At 36.8% G+C, this 10,455-nt stretch overlaps 1 pseudogene; it reads left to right on the top strand.

Annotated features, from left to right (window-relative positions):
• The first annotated feature begins 1,199 nt into the window (after window positions 1-1,199).
• LOC143649751 (ADP/ATP translocase 3 pseudogene) lies at window positions 1,200-2,477 on the top strand (annotated as a pseudogene).
• Window positions 2,478-10,455: the final 7,978 nt, after the last annotated feature.

Raw genomic sequence — 10,455 nt, 5'->3', positions numbered from 1 at the left:
AAGATTTACCCATGTTAACTATTACAACACTGAAAAGATGATTTCTAAAACAAGCCATAACATTTGCATTTGCTGTTAGTGAGTTAACCAAAACCAAAACCAAAAACAAAAAGGAGGATTTGTGAAAAATTGGTCAGGAAGTACTATCAGAGAGGGTTTCAGATTCTTGAGTACTATCAGGTATCAGAAATCTCATAAACTTCTTTAAAAATGCATATTTTCATAAGTATTTAGAGAAAATACTGGCATTAAAATCAGTATCTAAGTAAGGTGAAAATATTACACAAACTCCTAATAGATTTCAAACCTCCCCAGGAGTATATAGTTTGCTCAGAGGTTTTAAAGGAAAAAAAATTTGAATTATAAATTACTACTTGAGTATATCATAAATAAGGTCAAGATGTTAAAGATAAGTTGACATGCTAACAAGTTTCTGCTTTCACATTAACAGTAACAAAAGACTTACTTGATATGCTGTTATAATAGGTTATAAATGTTTTATAACGGTACATTTGTTACTCTTGTGCTGAATCTACTGTTTCCTACACCTAAGGACAGAGGTACACACCACAGGCAGATCCAACTTTGATATGCCCCAATTTGTGAGTTTGGCTGCTGCACACCATTTCTTAGGGTGATGCTGCAGATGTTGGTCAGTATCTGCAATTATTAATTCACCAACTAAACTCAAGTTAAGTACTTTCATGGTTAAGTTGATTGATTAGCTTCCCAAACAAGCTATCCATGGTTTATCTACAGGGAATCTAAGTACCATTGTTTCTGTGAGAAAATGTGCCCCAATTCCCAAAAATTGACTAAAAAACTTTGAAATATATGAATGTTGACTGCTTATATGTGTCTCTTGGAGGACAGATCAAACTGTTAGCACAGTTTCTGGAACACTGGCTAATAAAAAGATTTGCTTTCTTCTTCAAATGTAAATCATTTTAACTATAACTTCAATACTGAGAAAGAAACAGTGAAGTCACTCAGACTAGTGAGACATAACTACCTGTGGTATTAAATAGGAAATGTTTTATTGACTATTCTAATCAGAATCTGCTGACAATGAAAACAAAAATCTCTAACATGTAAAAGCAAGAATGAAAAAACAAATGAAATCATTACTGGATACAAATCCACTACTTAACAGTGTAAAAAGAAAGCATGAGCCTTTCGGTGCCGGCGGCGCGACCCTCCCGGCTGCCCGCGCCCGCACCCGGCCCCGCAGCCATGACGGAACAGGCCATCTCCTTCGCCAAGGACTTCCTGGCGGGCGGCATTGCCGCCGCCATCTCCAAGACTGCCGTGGCCCCCATCGAGCGGGTCAAGCTGCTGCTGCAGGTCCAGCACGCCAGCAAGCAGATCGCGGCGGACAAGCAGTACAAGGGCATCGTGGACTGCATCGTCCGCATCCCCAAGGAGCAGGGCATCCTCTCCTTCTGGAGGGGGAACCTGGCCAACGTCATCCGCTACTTCCCCACCCAGGCCCTCAACTTCGCCTTCAAGGATAAGTATAAGCAGGTGTTCCTGGGCGGCGTCGACAAGCACACCCAGTTCTGGAGGTATTTTGCCGGCAACCTGGCCTCCGGCGGGGCCGCCGGAGCCACCTCCCTTTGCTTCGTCTACCCGCTGGATTTCGCGAGAACCCGTTTGGCGGCCGATGTTGGGAAATCAGGGCAGAAAGAGAATTCAAAGGCCTGGGAAACTGTCTGGTGAAAATCACCAAGTCCGACGGCGTCCGAGGCCTGTACCAGGGTTTCAACGTGTCCGTACAAGGCATCATCATCTACAGGGCCGCCTATTTCGGCGTGTATGATACAGCCAAAGGTATGCTCCCTGACCCCAAGAATACCCACATTGTGGTGAGCTGGATGATTGCCCAGACGGTGACAGCTGTCGCTGGCGTGGTCTCCTACCCCTTCGACACCCTGAGGCGGCGGATGATGATGCAGTCTGGACGCAAAGGAGCTGACATCATGTACAGAGGCACTGTCGACTGCTGGGGAAGATATTCAAGGATGAAGGTGGCAAAGCGTTCTTCAAGGGTGCTTGGTCGAACGTTCTCAGAGGCATGGGTGGAGCCTTCGTGCTGGTCCTGTACGACGAACTGAAAAAGGTCATCTAAGTGTGTCTGTCTTAACTAGAATTGGGAACCAAGAATCATGTAGAATCCTTCCTTAACCATTATGGACCATTGACCTTCGAGAAATTCCTATCGTTTTTACCCAGGCAGATCAAATCTGTAGAGAGCTAGGGAAAGCTCTAGAAAAGGGGATCATTGTGATTACATTGGACCACTGGCTCTGCTGATTCCATCTTTTGATTATTAGGGGGCGGGGAAGGGAAATGCTGACCATCGTGGGTCCCTGGGTGAGGCAGCTCAGCTTACACAGACCTAGAAACCCTCGAGTCCAAACGCTTGTAGGACCTTCCGTGGTGTTTAAGTATTTATTTAAAACGAAATCATGTCTCCTATTTTTACTTAAGCACTATCTCCTTTTGCACAGCTGGACATTTGCAATTATGTTTTACGTTGGGCATTGTGCTGCGAAATAATAAATGAGCAGGACACTCTTAAAAAAAAAAAAAAAGAAAGAAAGCATGAGAGCATGCAACTGTTCTAACACAAGACCAGAAATAAAACTTAAAAAATAAAATAAAAAAGCCCATACATCCTGTGTCCTTTGCTCCTCCATCTCCCTGAATCAGGATTTCAGTCTATCCAGTTTTTACCCTTTGTCTTTCTCCATTATTTGTTTATTTTTATCCTTATTTTTAACTCATCTCTTCATAACCTGGATTAAAAAGGGCATCAGGCACAAGGTTTTCACAATCATACAGTCATGTTTTAAAAACTATGTAGTTATAAAGTCTTCTTCAAGAATCAAGCCTACTGGAACATCACTGAATAGTTTCAAATGCTTCTTGCTTTCAAATTGGAAGCTTGAAAAGATGATGTGTGCATTTTTCAACAAAATCCATAGAGGAAGGAAGGCAGTGGTATAATATATTTAAGAATCTGAAAGAGAAAAACTGCTACCTCAGAGTTCTTTACCAAGAAAAACAGTCCTTCAAAAATGAGGGGATGATTAAAGCATTTTCAGTCTGTAAGTGAATTTGTTACTAAGAAACAAGCTTTACAAGAAACACTAAAAGGAGGACTACAGGCAAATAGGAAAAGACAAGAGAGAGAGATCTGGAGTAGAGGATAGAAATGAAGCCTATCAGTAAAGGTAAAAAGAGAAACATATTACATATGGCATATAAAATAAAATGACAAAATGGTAGAAGAAAGTACTAACTTTACATTAATAAAACTAAATGTTAATGGATTAAACTCCCTGTTCAAAGGACATAGAATGGCAGAATGGATTAAAAAACAGGACACATCTATAAGCTGTCTACAAGAGACTCACTTTATAGCCAAGGATGAAAATAAGTGGACAGGTAAAGGTTGCAAAAAGATATTTCATGCAAACAACCACCATAAAAGATAGGGGTAGATATATTAATATCCAACAAATTAGACTTCAAATGGAAAACAAGTAAATGAGAGAAAGAAAGACACTTGTATTAATAAAATGAACAATTAAACAAGAAGACAATCACAAATATTATATACCAAACCAAAGTGCTCCAAAATATGTGAGGCAAACACTGACAACACTGAAGGGAGAAGTAAATAGCTTTACCTAAATAGTTGGAGGCTTTAATTCCACACTCTCATAAATGGATAGAACATATAGACTTAAGACCAGTGAGGAAACAGAGATTTTGACTAATGCAATAAATGAACTAGACTAAACGGACATTTACAGAACATTACACCCCACCTTCATCCATTGGAAATCATGAATAATGCCACCATAAACATCAGTATGCAAATGTATATTCATGTCCCTGCTTTAATTTCTTCCAAGTATGTACCTAGTAAATGGATAGCAGGATCATATGGCAACCCTATACTTAGCTTTCTGTGGAATTGACACTGCCATCCATAAGAGCTGCACCTATTCTATTTCTCTACTAAAAGCAAATTGCAATATGATTCTCTCCACATCTTTTCCTACACTACATCTTTTTGTTTTATCCAATTTTATTGAGATATATTCACACACTACACATACCATCCAAAGTATACAGTCACTGGCTCATAGTATCACCACATAGCTGTGCATACATACCTTTGATTGATTTTAGAACATTTCCTTTACTCTAGAAAAATAACAAGAATAAAAAACAAAGCCCCAATTTTTGCATACCCCTTTTCTTCCCTTATTCTTGACCCACAGTATTGGTGCATAAATGTATTACCATTCATGAAAGAATATTTAAATATTATTGTTAACTATAGTTTACAGTTTACAATAGCTATGTTTTTTCCTTATGCCACTGTATTTTTTTAATTTTTAGTAACTTACACAATAACTTATTTAGATCCATGGTCTTACACAACCACTTCAATCGAATTCACATAAAATATGTTACTATTACTTATAAACCCAACAACGAGCAACCGTCTCCTCTATTCATTCTCAAACATTTAAGTTCAACTTAACTAACAATTCTGTACATATTAGGTAATCATTCCTTCTTCTCTAGATTCTGTCTATCTCTAGGTACCATATATTCTTCATTTTGAGACTGAGTTTACATGTACTTTTAGTCCATGTTAATAAAATTATATAATATCTGTCCTCTTGTGTCTGACATTGTACTCAGCATTATTTTCCTCAAGATTCATCCATGTTACATGCTCCAGGACCTCATTACACATTACTGCTGCATAATATTCCATCATATGCATATACCATATTTTGTTTATTCACTCAGCTGTTGATGGACTGCTGGGTTGTTTCCCTCTTTTGGCAATGTACATTTTGTCTCAGATCTTCTGGGCATCGCTGGGTCATAAGGCAACTGAATATTTGACTTCCTGAGGAACTGCCAAGTGTTTTCCACAGAGGTTGTATGACTTTACATTCCCACAAGCAGTAAATAAGTGTTCCAAATTATCCACATCTTCTCCAACATTTGTAATTTCCTGTTGGTTTAATACCAGCAATTCCTATAAGCATGAGATTATACCTCATTGAAGTTTTGATTTTGCATTTCCTTAATAGCTAATGAAGATGAGCATCTCTTCATGTGATTTTTAAACAATATTTTATTTCCTCTTTGGAAAACTGCATATTTGTATCTTTCAATCATTTTATATTTGTGTTATTTTTCCTTATATTGTATTATTCTTCATACATACTGAATATCAAACCCTTATCAGATATATAGTTACCAAATATTCTCTCCCATTCAGCTGGTTGCCTCTTCAATATTTCTAAAACACATTTTTATTGATAAATATCCACACACATATAATCCAACCATATTATACAATCAGTGGCTCAGAATATCATCACATAGTTGTGTATTCTTCACCATGATCACTTTTACAAAATTTGCATCACTCTAGAAAAAGAAATATAAAGAACAAAAATAACTCATAGATCTCATACTCCTTACTGCTCCCTCTCATTAACCCACAGTATTTCAATCTATGCAATTTTCTCTTTATTTTTTCATCCTTTATTTTTCACTCATCTGTCTTTACCCTGGACAAAAGGAGCATCAGAAACATGATTTTCATAATCACACAGTCACATTGTAAAAACCATATAGTATACAGGCTTCCTCAAGGGTCAAGGTTACTGGAGCACAGTTGAACAGTATCAAGTACTTCTGTCTAGCCACTACAACACACCATAGACTAAAGACAGATAACTATACAATACATAAGAAAAATCACCTGTTGAATTGGTTTAGAGTGAGAGGCCACATCTGTGCAACAAAAGCTCTACAGAGATGACTCTTAGACACAGTTATCAATAGGTTTAACCTCTCATTCGCAGGAATAAGATTCATAGGGGTGAGCCCCAAGATTGAAGGCTCAGCCTTTCGAATTGGTTGTCCTCACTGTTTGCAACAATATCAGGAATTCCCCAGATGGGGAAGTTTGATATTTCCTCCTATCTCCTAGGTCTTAAAGGAGACTTTGGAAATACATTTTTTTTAATTTTCTGCCAAAATTACTCCGGGATATTTTAGGGTATCACCCTAACCTGTACAATCCAACAAGATCTCATGACCTTTTCAAGATTCCATGTAATTATCATGTTCCAGTGAATTGACCATATAAGTTTAAGTTAAATAATGTGATACCCAAAATATAAATTTTGCACCAAGTAAACATCTCTCCCTCAGATCTTACACAGAGGTTGAATTTGAAAATACGGACTACATCATCCTTTAATCAGTATTCTGATTTACCTTAGTCCTATACATATGAGCTTCATTCATATGTATAGACAAAGGCTGATCACTTTTTCAGCTTTTTTAACAGCTGCTGATTGGGTAATTCTGACTTTCATACCTTCAGTGGCCTAACTTTGAGTCTCAGGTATTAAATAAATATCCAAAGTTTCAGAGAATAACCAGGTTTTATACAAAAAGCTTGGTATCTCAAAATTTATAAATATCAGTTACAATTCATAAATACATGTGACTGTTGGAAGAGCTTGCAAATAGGACCTTGAAAATAACCCTGAACCTGATAACCCATGCTCTCAACTTCAATTCTCTGAGTTTCTATATTGTAGCTAATACTTATGAGTAAGGCATGATAATATTTGCCTTTTTGTTTCTGACATTTTATTCAACATACTGTCCTTAAAGTTCATTTATCTGGTTACACACCTCACAAGTTCATTCTTTTTTGCAGCTGCTTAGTTATCTATTCTGTGTGAACACCACAGTTCCCCTTCCATGCTTCAGTTATTATATATTTATTCCCCCTCCATCCATTGTGAATCATGAACACTGCCACTGTAAACACCAATGTGCAAACGTCCATTTGTGTCCCCACTCTCAGTTCCTAACAGCAGCCATCTAGCAATGGGGTTGCAAGATCATATGGCAACCTTATCCCTAGTCTCCTGTAGAATCACAACATTGCCCTCAAGAGGGGTTGCACTTCTAAACTTCCCTACCAACAGTACATCTCTTTCACCACATTTTGTCTAGCACTTATTTCTCCTTGTTCATTTTAAACCAATTTTATTCACACATCAGCCAATCCAACCTAAGCAAATAGACATGTCTTCATCACCATAATATACACAAAGACGTACACATTTTCATTTCTTCAACATGGAATCCATATTCCTCCCCCATGCTCCCCACTTGTTGACATGGAGTTTTGGCATAATACCTTTGTCACATTCAGTGGAAGCATAATACAACATTTCTGTTGACTATAGACCCTAACTTGCAGAGAGTGCACCTTTTCCTATTTGCTGTCCATTTTCAAACCCTTGCAATGTTAAAATTCATTTGCTTCCTCCCATGCAAAAACATTTTCATACTTGAACATTTAATCACCACCCTTGTCCACTGTAAGCATTCCTGCATTTTACAGTCTTGATATTTATCCTGTAGTTTTCCTTCTGATTTCATACATGCCCCTGCCCTTCTCCCTCAACCACACTCACACTTAGCTTCTTTAAGCATACTTTTATTACAATGCTACCATTAGGTAGTATTGTGCTATCCATTTCTGAATTTTTACAATTAGTGCTGTGGCATAATGTGTACTTTTTTTAGCACAAAATGCCCAATCTCAACGCTCTATCACCTGATAACCTGCAACCTTAAATTTTGCTCTCAAATGTTAGTGAGACCATACAGTATTTGTCTTTGTTTGTGGCTAATTTCACTCAGTATAATGTCTCAAGGTGCATCCACATTGTTCCATGTTTCATGACTTCATTGTTTTACTGTATCACAGTATTCCATTAAAGGTATATGTCATAGCTTGTTTAGTCACACATCTGTTGATGGTCATTTGGTTTGATTCCATCTCTTGGCAATCATAAATAATTTTGCAAAACATCAATGCACCAATGTCCATTTGCATATTTACATTCAGTTCCTCTGCATATATACTTAGTAATGGGATTGCTGAATCATACAGCAATTCTATACTTACTTCCTGAGGAAACACCAAACTGCCTGCCAGAGCAATTGTGCAATCTTACATTCCCACCAACAGTGGATTTGTCTCTTTCTCCCCATCCTGTCCAGCTCTTGTTTTCTGCTTTTCTGATAATGACCTTTCTAGTGGGTGTGAAATGATATCCCATTGAGGCTTTGATTTGCATTTCCCTAATAACCAGTGGGGTTGCACATCTTTTCATGTGCCTTTTAGCCATTTGTGCTGTTTCTTCTGAAAAGTGTCTATTGATTTCTTTTGCCCATTTTTTGATTACATTGTTTGTGCTTTGGTTGCTGAGTTGAAGAATCTCTTTGCATATTCTGAATATTGAACCTTTGTCTATGTGGTTACCAAATATCATCTCCCATTGCATAGGCTGCCTTTTTACTTTGCTGACAAGTTGCTTTGATGCACAAAAGTGTTTAACCTCAAGGAGATCCCATTTATCTATTTATTTTCTTAACACATGCTTAAGGTGTGAGGTCTAGGAAACTGCCTCCCATTACAAGGTTTATAATATATTTCCCTACATTTTCTTCTAACAATTTATGTCTTAACACTGATGTTAAGTCTTTGATCCATTTGAGTTAATTTTTATATAAGGAGTGAGATATGGATCTTCTTTCACTCTTTTGCATATAGATATCCAGTTCTCCATACACCATTTATTGAAGAGGCTGCTCTTTCATAGATGCCTTATCAAAGATTAATTGTCCAAAGATGATCGGGTGTATTTATGAACACTCAGTTTGATACTATTTGTTAGTGTATCTAACTTTATGTCAGTATCATGTTGTGTTGACCACTGTAGCTTTGTAATATGCTTTAAATCAGGTAGTTTGACACCTCCCATTTCGTTTTTCTTTTTAAAGATATCTTTAAGTATTCAGGGCACTCTGCACTTCAAAATAAAATTAGTTTTGGTTTTTCTATTTCTACAAGGTAATTTCAGAGGTTAATTAGTATTGCATTGAATCTCTAAGTCACTTTGGGAAGAAATGACATCATAACTATATTTAGTCTTCTAATCCATGAACACAGTATGTCTTTCTAATTATTTAGGACTTCCATGATTTCTTTTAGCAATTTCTTATAATTTTCTGTGTATAGTTTTTTTGTACCTTTAGTCACATTTATTGTTGAATATTTGATTCTTTTGGTTGCTATTGTAAATGGATTTTTTTCTTGATTTCCTCCTCAGATTGCTCATCAATAGTGTGTAGAAACACTACTGATTTGGGGGGTTGATCTTATGCCCTTCCACTTTTCTGTACTTATTTATTAATTTTAGTAGCTTTGCTATAGATTTGGGGGGATTTTTGACATACAGTGTCATGTCATTAGCAAGTAATGAGACTTTTACTACTTCCTTTCCAATGTTGATTCCTTGTATTTATTCCTCTTGTCTAATTGTTCTAGCTAGAATTTCTAGCACAATGTTGAGTAAAAGTGTTGACAGTGAGCATCTTTGTTTTGTGCCTGATGTGGGAGTGAAAGCTTTTAGTCCTTCTCCATTGAGCTTGATGTTAACTGTGGGTTTTTCCTATATTCCCTGTATCATGTTGTGGAAGTTCCCTTCTATTCCTATCCTTTGAACTGTTTTCATAGAGAAAGGACTTTGAATGTTTTCAAATGCTTTTTCTCCATTGATCATAATAACCATATGTTTCCACCTTGACTTGTTGATATAGAGTATTATAATACTTTTTTCTGGCATTAAATAAGCCTTGCATATCTCAGATAAATCCCACTTGTTCATTGTCTATAATTCTTTTAATGTACTGTTGAATATATTTTGTGAGTATTTTGTTGCAGGTAATTGAATCTATATTCAGTAAAGTGATTGGTCTGTAATTTCCTTTTCCTGTAGTATTTTTTTGTCTGGCTTTGGTATTAAACTGATGTTGGTTTCATATAATGAATTAGGTAACTTTCCCTCCTATTCATTTTTTGAAGAGTTTGAGCAGGATTGATACTAATTATTGATGCTTGTTGAAATTCATATGTGAAACCATCTAGCTCTGGAGTTCTTTTTTGGGGGGGGGAAATGTCTTAATGACTGATTTAATCTCCTGACTCATGGTTGGTTCAATCTCTTGAATTGAGGTAATGTGATTGAGCTAATGTTGGTTGTTCATGCCTTTCTCAGAAGTTGTCGACTTCATTTACATTTTCTGGTTTGTTAGCTTGTAGTTTCTCATAGTATCCTTTCATTAACTCTTTTATTTCTGTTGGTTTAGTCATTATATCTCCTCTTCCACTTATGATTTATTTATTGTCACTCCACCTCTCTCTCTCTCTCTCTTTCTTTTGTCTGCGTAGCTAAGGCTCAATCAACTTTATTGATTTTCTTAAAAAACCAAGTTCTGGTTTTGATGATGTTCTAATTTGATCCCATAGTCTCA

This window comes from Tamandua tetradactyla, chromosome 11, assembly GCF_023851605.1.
Source record: "Tamandua tetradactyla isolate mTamTet1 chromosome 11, mTamTet1.pri, whole genome shotgun sequence".
NCBI classification, from domain to species: Eukaryota; Metazoa; Chordata; class Mammalia; order Pilosa; family Myrmecophagidae; genus Tamandua; species Tamandua tetradactyla.
The sequence above is the reverse complement of the archived record's forward strand: the minus strand, read 5'-3'. Positions and strand labels throughout refer to the sequence as shown.